This window comes from Melanerpes formicivorus, unplaced genomic scaffold, assembly GCF_026170545.1.
Source record: "Melanerpes formicivorus ecotype bairdi unplaced genomic scaffold, bMelFor1.0.p_v2 SCAF_108, whole genome shotgun sequence".
NCBI lineage: Eukaryota > Metazoa > Chordata > Aves > Piciformes > Picidae > Melanerpes > Melanerpes formicivorus.
The window spans coordinates 597,550-606,501 of record NW_027142460.1 but is presented as its reverse complement, the minus strand read 5'-3'; positions in this window follow the sequence as shown (position 1 = coordinate 606,501).

Genomic DNA, 8,952 nt, shown 5'->3' with positions numbered 1-8,952 from the left:
TCCTGACTTGGTGACAGCATTGCTCACATCTGCTCCGCCCCGGCCAGGGCACTGGAGGAGGACTCTGACCCCAGCAAAGAGCCATCACCTCCCAGGCTCCCAGCCTCTAGCAAGCAGCCGTGGCTTCCCACAGCCAAGCTGGGAAGACCCCTGAAGCCAGAAAGAAGGCAACCTCAGCCCACCCAGCTCCTCCTGCCCTCCTTCCTCTCATCTGGCAGGCTGAGATGAAGCCCAGAGATGTAGAAGCCTGTGGAGGGGATGTCCCTCTTCTCTGCCACGGTGCTAGACCACCAGGAGTTTTGGCCAGGCTCTGATCGCCCAGGCCAGCAGGAGACAGCTTCCCAGCGTGGTTTGCTGTCCCAGGGAGCACCTGGGGTTGCCTTGGTCACAGTCATGGTCACTGTTGAGGCTCATGTGGGGCAGCAAAGTGTCTCTCCTGGGTTGGCAATGACTGTTCTCCGTTTAGGGAGGGCAACAGCTGCTGTGTAAAGCCACAGGTCTCCGGAGAGACTGCTCTCAGAAGTGCTAGGAGGTGGCCAAGGGTACCCAAGGTCGTCAGATGCCTCACAGACACGCCCCCTGCAGCCCTCCACCCCAGGGCCCTGCTGCACACAGCCCCCACAGCCCCTGTGGGCATCTGCTGGTGGGTGCAGCAGAGGGAGCAGGCTGGGAAGGGACACAGGGCCGGGTGAGGTGATGCTGCCGCAGCCCCAGCCACCTCGGATCCTCTTCACCTTGCAGAGGAAGCAGCAGACACCAGGGCTTGCCTGGCTTGTCTGATGTGCCTCCCCTGCTCTTCCATCCCACTGCTCTCACCTGCTTTCCAGGGATCTCACAGTGCCAGGAACAGCCTTGGGCCATCCTTTCACCCCACCAGAGCGAAGCTGAGGCTGCTCTGAGCACCACCATCCACACAGCATGGCCTGAGGTGGGGCAGCTGCCTCCTAGGAGGGCAAGGGAACCACAGGGCTTTACTCCCCCCAGAACCTGCATGTCCCACCTCATGCTCATGGTACCACCAGCAGGCCTGTTGGGGTGAGAGAAGGCCAGGAGCACTGACTGCCTCTTGGGGTCTTTTCTATGCTCCCTTAGAAGTGGAATGTTTAGGTTGGAAAAGAACTTTAAGATCACCAAGTCCAACTGGTAACCCAGCACTGCCAAGACACCACTAAACCACATTCTTCAGCACCAAGGAAGGCATCTAGATGGCCTAGAGATGTCTTCTAGGATCCAGAGAGACCTTCTAGCATGTCAGGATGCCTTCCTGGGTGCTCCCAGGGAAGCAGGACACCCCCCACCCCCACCACATGCCTCACCAGGGCCCTTCCTACCACACACAGCCAGGACTTGGGTCCCAACCTGAATGTCCAACTCAGCCATGGGGCATGATGGCTTTAGGTGCTAAAAGTGATGCTGGATCACTGAATCAGGCAGGAGCACACTGACCTGTGGGTGGAGGTGGAAAGCCACCCCCCTCACTGGGCACACCAGAAGCTACTGAGGGTCATAGAACCACAGAATCAATCAACCAGGTTGGAAAAGACCTCAGAGATCATCAAGTCCAACCTGTTGCCTATCACCCAACACCTCCTGACAACTAACCCATGGCTCCAAGGGCCACATCCAATCCCCTCTTGAACACCTCCAGGGATGGGGACTCCACCACCTCCCTGGGCAACACATCCCAAGGGCCAAGCTCTCTTGCTGGGAAGAACTTTCTCCTCAGCTCCAGCCTAAACCTCCCCTGGCACAGCTTGAGACTGTGTCCTCTTGTTCTGGTGCTGGCTGCCTGGGAGAAGAGACCAACTCCCAGCTGGCTACAACCTCCCTTCAGGGAGTTGCAGAGAGCAAGAAGGTCTCCCCTGAGCCTCCTCCAGGCTAAGCAACCCCAGCTCCCTCAGCCTCTCCTCACAGGTGGTCCTGGGCCACCACAGGGACTGGGCAGCAGGAGGTGGCTTCTCCAGCAGATCTTGGTGCAGTATGGAGAGTGTTTTCCCAGGGGCACTGAGGGGCAGGATGTCCTCCATGGTCAGCAGACAGTGTCATGAGGAATTGCTGCCCTGAAGGCCCCATGCTCACGGAACCACAAGATGCTCTGGGTTGGAAGGGACCTTTAAAGGTCACCTAGTCCTGCTCCCCATGTTTTCCCCACTGGGATGTACCTGACAGGGCAGATCAGGGTGGTGGGCTAGGTGGGCACATGGAGATGGGTCTTGTGTGGCCTGCAGGTACCAAAGGTAGCTCCAACAGAGCTTTGTAGCCATTCCAGAGCTTAGTGGAAGGGCAGCTGTTCCTCCTGGACTTCCATGGGGCCAGGATCTCACCTGAGCCCAGAGGACTGAACGCCTTAGAGACAGAGGAGAATCCTCTGGGAGCAGTTAGAGGCTTGGCCAAGGCTTTCTCACCCCTTAACCCCGCCCTGCAGAGCACACAATGGGCTCACCACCTACTTCAAACCCCACTGACCGAAAGCATCATGAGGGGCAGGGTGGGGAGACTTTGTCCCCCGGTGTCACAGGGCTGCCTTCCCACTGGTGGCTCGGTGGAAGGAGCTCCCCTTGGGAGTGTCCAAAAGCAGGTTGAAGGCCCCTGCCTCTGTAATTCCACCCACATCTGCCATGCATTTGAAGGCTGGCCTTGGCTTTGTTGGGGTTTTAAGTTGGCTGTTAAATGAGCAGGAAGATCTGCCTGGACACATATAATTTTATCTCTCTCCCTCTCTCTCTCACCCAAGCCAACCTGCATCCCAACAGCTCCTTAGGCTCCCAGGAGCAGCATGCTCTCAAGTTACCAGGGTGAAGCCCTTCCTTTGTAATTAGTGGTTATTATCCTGAGCATGGTGATGATGATGATGATGATGATGATTTTAATGCCTTTCTCCTCTCTTTATTTCTTATGTGGTATTTCACTCCTGCCCGTAGATGGAGTTGAGATTCCCCTGGCTTGGATTTGCCTTTGAATCACAGAACTGTCAGGCTTGGAAGGGAGCTCAAGGCTCAGCCAGCCCCAACCCCCTGCCATGGGCAGGGACACCTCACACCACAGCAGCTTGCTCACAGCCACCTCCAGCCTGGCTGCAAACACCTCCAGGCAGGAGGCTTCCACCATCTCCCTGGGCAACCTGTGCCAGGCTCTCACCACCCTCATGGGCAACAACTTCTTCCTCACAGCCAATCTCAAACTCCCCACTTCTAGTTTTGCTCCATTCCCCCGAGTCCTATCCCTCCCTGACACCCTCACAAGTCCCTCCCCAGCTTTCTTGGAGCCCTCTTCAGATCCTGGAAGGCCACCAGAAGGTCTCCTGGGAGCCTTCTCTTCTCTTTGAAGCTCTAAGCTTTGTATCCACACACCCAATCAAAATGTCTCCCCAGCCCTAGGTGCCCCAACAGCTGCCCCAGGTGCCCCAACAGCTGCCATGCCCGTGGTGGCATCCTCTGAGGGTGCAGCACTCAGTTAGCTCCAGCCTCATGGAGGTAGAAAAATACTCCTCCTGGCTCTGGTTCTGCAGGAGGCAGCCTGCCACGGGGCTGCTTTATGTTGCCCCCTGGCTAGAAACATCAGAGCTGTCCCAGAGCCTTGGGACTAGAATCATAGAATCATTGTGGCCCTGAGCAACCTGCTGTGGTGTGAGGTGTTCCTGCCCATGGCAGGGGGCTGGGACTGGCTGAGCCTTGAGCTCCCTTCCAGCCCTGCCAGCTCTGTGATTCTATGATTCTGGTTGGAAGAGATCTGTAAGATGGTGGAGTCCAACCCTCACCCCAGCACTGCCAGGGCACCACTAAACCATGGCCCTCAGCACCACATCTCCAGGGCCTTTTGGTCCCTCCAGGGATGGGGACTCCAGCACTGCCCTGGGCAGCCTGGGCCAGGGCTTGGCAACCCTTTGGTGAAGACATTTTTCCTCATGTCCAACCTAAACCTCCCCAGTGGAGAAGTTTAGGAGGAGGATATCAGCAGTGAGAGCAGCTCAGGGGTCCAGCACTGGGTTAAAAGTAGTTGGGTGCTACTCACTGCCAAATACTCAGAGGCACCTCTTGCCTACAAGCAGTTAGACCCTCAGTAGCAAGTGGTGAACCAGGCTCAGCCTTGTGTGCCCTGAAGGGTCCAAACTCTAAGGGCTGCTAGGGCTGAGAAACTCATGGAGAGGAGCAAGATCCCTGCTGCCACCCACCTATGCTCCTAGCAGCCTCTCTAATCAGCAGCCAGGCTCCTGCTGGCTCCCCTTGAGTCTGCTACTCACATCAGGTCTCACTGCCCCAGCACATACCTGAGTAGAGCCCCATGGAGAGGAGGGCCAAGAGAGGAAGATGAAGGAGAACCAGCAACCCTCTGCTCTGCAGCCCATGGGAACAAGCACCCAGCCCTGCTGGAGCACTCAAGCACGAGTCAGGAGCATGAGGAGGGGAAGGCCCCAGGTGGTGCCAGGATGTGGAGCTGCAGCTCAGCTGGCAGCCTGGGCTGGGTTTAGAGGCTGTGCTGCCCAAGCAGGGTTGTCAGAGGGGTGTCTCCAGTGGTGGAGGTGGTTTAGAGTTGTAGGATCATTTTGGTTGGAAGAGAGCTTGAAGATCACTGAGTCCAACCCTTGGCCCAGCACTGCCAGGTCACCAGTGAGCCATGGCCCTCAGCACCACATCTGCACAGCTCTGCAAGCTCTCCAGGCATGGGGGCTCCACCACTGCCCTGGGCAGCCTGGGCCAGGGCATGACAACGCTTTTGGGGAAGAAACTATTCCTCAAGTCCAACCTAAACCTCCACTGGCACAACTTGAGGCAGTTTCCTCTTGTCCTATTACTTGTTCCTTGGGAGGAGAGACCCACACACACCTGCCTGCAGCCTCCTTTCAGGGAGCTGTAGAGAGCAATGAGGTCTCCCCTCACCCTCCTCTAGACTAAACAACCCAAGTTCCCTCAGCTGCTCCTCACAAGACCTGGTCTCCAGACCCTTCACCAGCCTCATGGTCTCCCCTCAGCCCCCTCCACACCAAACAGCTCCAGCTCCCTCAGCTGCTCCTCACGAGTCCTCTTCTCCAGACCCCTCACCACCTGCCTTCTCCTCAGCCTCCTCCAGCCTAAACGACCCCAAGTCTGTCATTCAGCCCTCCCCAGCCCTGTTCTCCAGCCCCTTCCCCAGCTCCATTGCCCTTCTCTGGACCTGCCCCAGCACTTCTGTGTCCTTTTTGGATTCAGAGGTCCCAGGGTTGAAGGCAGTATTCGAGGCGCAGCCTCACAGGGGAGCAGTCACTTCCCTGCTCCTCTTTTGAGGCAGGAAGCTGTGCTTCCCTCACTCCCTGAGCCTGCCCAGCACGCTGTAAAACACCCTGCAAACAAAGGCAAAAGAGAGGAAGGAGAGACATAAATAGCCCCCAACAACCAAAGCCATGAAAAGGCCTGAAAAACAACCAAGCAGAGGCAGAGCCCCGTGTTTGCTGTGCTGCTCTGAGAGACAGGGTGAAAGGCAAAGAGGTAAGGAGAAGGGGAAGAGAGGAGGAGGAGGAGGAGGAGGAGGGGAAGAGAGGAGGAGGAGAAGGGGAAGAGAGGAGGAGGAGGAGGAGGAGGAGAAGGAGAAGAGAGAAGGAGGAGGAGGAGGAGGAGGAGGAGAGGGAGAAGGAGAAAAGAGAAGGAGGAGGAGAAGGAGAAAGAAGAGAAGGAGGAGGAGAAGAAGGAGGAGGAGGAGAAGGAGAAGGAGGAGGAGGAGAAGGAGAAGGAGGAGGAGAAGGAGAAAGAAGGAGAAGGAGAAGGAAGAGGAGGACGAGGAAATAAGAAGGAGAAGGAGAAAGAAGGAGAAGGAGGAGGAAAAGGAGAAGAAGGAAGAGGAGAAAGAGGAGGAGAAGGAGAAAGAGCAGGAGGAGAAAGGAAACCCAGATGGGAAGGGGTGGGTGTGGAATGGGAGGGGAAGCTGCTGGACCCCAAACAAGAGGTGGGAGGAGGTGGTGGGGTGGCTTTGCACCCCGTGAGCCTTTGCTGGCCCCACGCCCCCCCAGCATAGGTAGGTAGGGATTAGGTAGGACTTTTATACTACTGATTTTGAGAGGGACAGCTTTGGATGTCCGATAATATATCAGCTGAGGTGTGGCAGGGTGTGCAAAGAGTGGGAGCAAGGAGGAGAACCAAACCTCAATCACTATTATTGGGGGGGGGGGGGGGTGTGTTGGGTTTCTTGTTGTTATTGATTTTGTTGTTGTTGTTTTGGGGGGTGGGGGGAGGGGAGAGAGAGGGGGAGGGGGAGGTGGGGGAGTTGTTGTTGCTGTTGTAAAATATCCTAACCTTGTCTAAACCCAACCTCTTATTTTATTGTGTTCTTTAGCTTTCAAAAGGCCTGGGGGAGGGGAAGGGAGGGGGTAGGAAGTGCTACAAACAAACAAACAAAGTGGGGGTGGGGGGGGGAGGGGAAGGGAAAGTTCTGGAAGAAGAAGAATAAAAAATACTAAAATAAAATAAAATAAAATAAAAGGAAAGGAAATAAAAGGATTAAAAAAAATTAACAAAAGCAAACCCTCAAACCTCCCCCCCCAAAAAAAAAACCAACTACTGATAAAGAAATCAGTGAAGATGTTGCCCTTGTGAGGGTTGTGCCATGTGATGCTACTTGCCTATGCAGCCATGTATCTGCCAGCTCATTACTGTGGAATATTAAAGGAGAACAAAGAGTCTTGCAGCTTGGTCCTTCTTCAACCTCCTCTGCACTTCACAGACCCTCAGAAAGAGGGAGTGGAATAGGATAGGACAGGATAGAATAGAATAGAGTAGAGTAGAATAAAATAGAATAGAATAGGATAGGATAGGATAGGATAGGATAGGATAGGATAGGATAGGGTAGGAAAGAATGGAATGGAATAGGATAGGATGGAATGGAATGCAATGGAATGGAATGGAATGGAGTAGAATAGAATAGAATAGAATAGAATAGAATAGAATAGAATAGAATAGAATAGAATAGAATAGAATAGAATAGAATAGACCAGGTTGGAAGAGACCTTCAAGATCATCGTGTCCAACCCATCAACCAATCCAACACCACCTAAACAACTAACCCATGGCACCAAGCACCCCATCAAGTCTCCTCCTGAACACCTCCGGGGATGGGGACTCCACCACCTCCCCAGGCAGCCCATTCCAATGGGCAATCACTCTCTCTGTGTAGAACTTCTTCCTAACCTCCAGCCTGAACCTCCCCTGGCACAGCCTGAGACTGTGTCCTCTTGTTCTGGTGCTGGCTGCCTGGGAGAAGAGACCAACCCCCACCTGGCTACAACCTCCCTTCAGGGAGTTGGAGAGAGCAAGAAGGTCTCCCCTGAGCCTCCTCTTCTCCAGGCTAAGCAACCCCAGCTCCCTCAGCCTCTCCTCACAGGGCTGTGCTCCAGACCCCTCCCCAACTTCATTGCCCTTCTCTGGACACCTTCCAGCAAGTCAACCTCCTTCCTAACCTGAGGGGCCTAGAGCAGGACACAGGACTCAAGGTGTGGCCTAACCAGTGCAGTGTACAGGGGCACAATGACCTCCCTGCTCCTGCTGGCCACACTCTTCCTGATGCAGGCCAGGATGCCACTGGCCCTTCTGGTTGCCTGGGCACACTGCAGGCTCATGTTCAGCCTACCATCAACCACCACCCCCAGGTCCCTCTCTGCCTGGCTGCTCTCAGCCACTCTGACCCCAGCCTGTAGCTCTCCATGGGGTTGTTGTGGCCAATGTGCAGCACCTGGCACTTGGATGTGTTCAATCTCCTGCCCTTGGCCTCTGCCCATCTGCCCAGCCTGGCAAGGTCCCTCTGCAGAGCCTCTCTACCCTCCAGCAGATCAACTCCTGCCCCCAGCTTGCTGTCAGCTGCACATTCACTGATGCTGGACTCAATGCCCTCCTCCAGATCATCAATCAAGATATTGAACAGGCTGGGGCCCAGCACTGATCCCTGGGGCACAGCACTGGTGCCTGGCTGCCAGCTGGCTGTGGCACCATTCACCACCAATCTCTGGGCTCAGCCTCCAGCCAGTTCCTAACCCAGCTCAGAGTGCTGCTGTCCCAGCCAGGGGCTGACAGCTTGGCCAGCAGTTTGCTGTGGGGGATGGTGTCCAAGGCCTTGCTGAGGTCCAGGTAGGGCCTTGGCTTGGCTTGGCTTGGCTTGTAAGGTGACTTTCCAAGGTCAGCTTTTAAGGTCCATCACAGCTGCACAGGTTGCTAAGGGCTGGAAGAGAACCTCCCAGGTGGTCTTGTCCAGTGGCCCTGCAGTCAGCAGGGACATCTCCAGCCAGAGCAGGCTGCCCTAGGCCATGTTAAGTCTGGTTCCCACTGCTGCATGGAATAGAATCACAGAATGAGAGAGGGTAGGGGCTGGGAGGGACCTCTGGAGACCATGGAGTCCAACCCTCCTGCCCAGGCAGGATCACCCAGGGCAGATAGAGCCCTGGAGGGTAGCAGAGAGAAGCTTCACCCTTTTAACACCAGGGCAACTCAGCACCACACACACAAAGCCTGGTCTGGAGGTCAAGTCCTTGTGCAGAGTGGAACCCAAGCTCCTCATGCCCTTGGTGGTCAAAAGCTTTCACCTTTCTCAAGCTCCACACCAGCTAATAGAATCAGAGAGTGCTCTGGGCTGGAAGGGACCTCCCGAGGTCTGCCCTGCACTCAGCAGGGACATCCTCCGCTGGATCAGGCTGCCCAGAGCCCCTTTAGAGCCTCACCATGAAGATCTCCAGGGATGGAGCCTCAACTGCCCCCCTGGGCAACCAGTTCCAGTGTTCCACCACCCTCATGGTGCAGAACCTCCTCCTCATGTCCAACCTCAATCTCCCCTGCCCCGGTGTCAAACCATTGCTCCTCTGGTCAGCGCCAGCCCTTCGAAGGAGCCTCTCCCTGCTCCTCCTGTAGGTCCCCTGCAGATGCTGAGGTGTAGCTATTAGGTCTCCCTGGAGCCTTCTCTTCTCCAGGCTGAACCACCCCAGCTCTCTCAGCCTGTCTT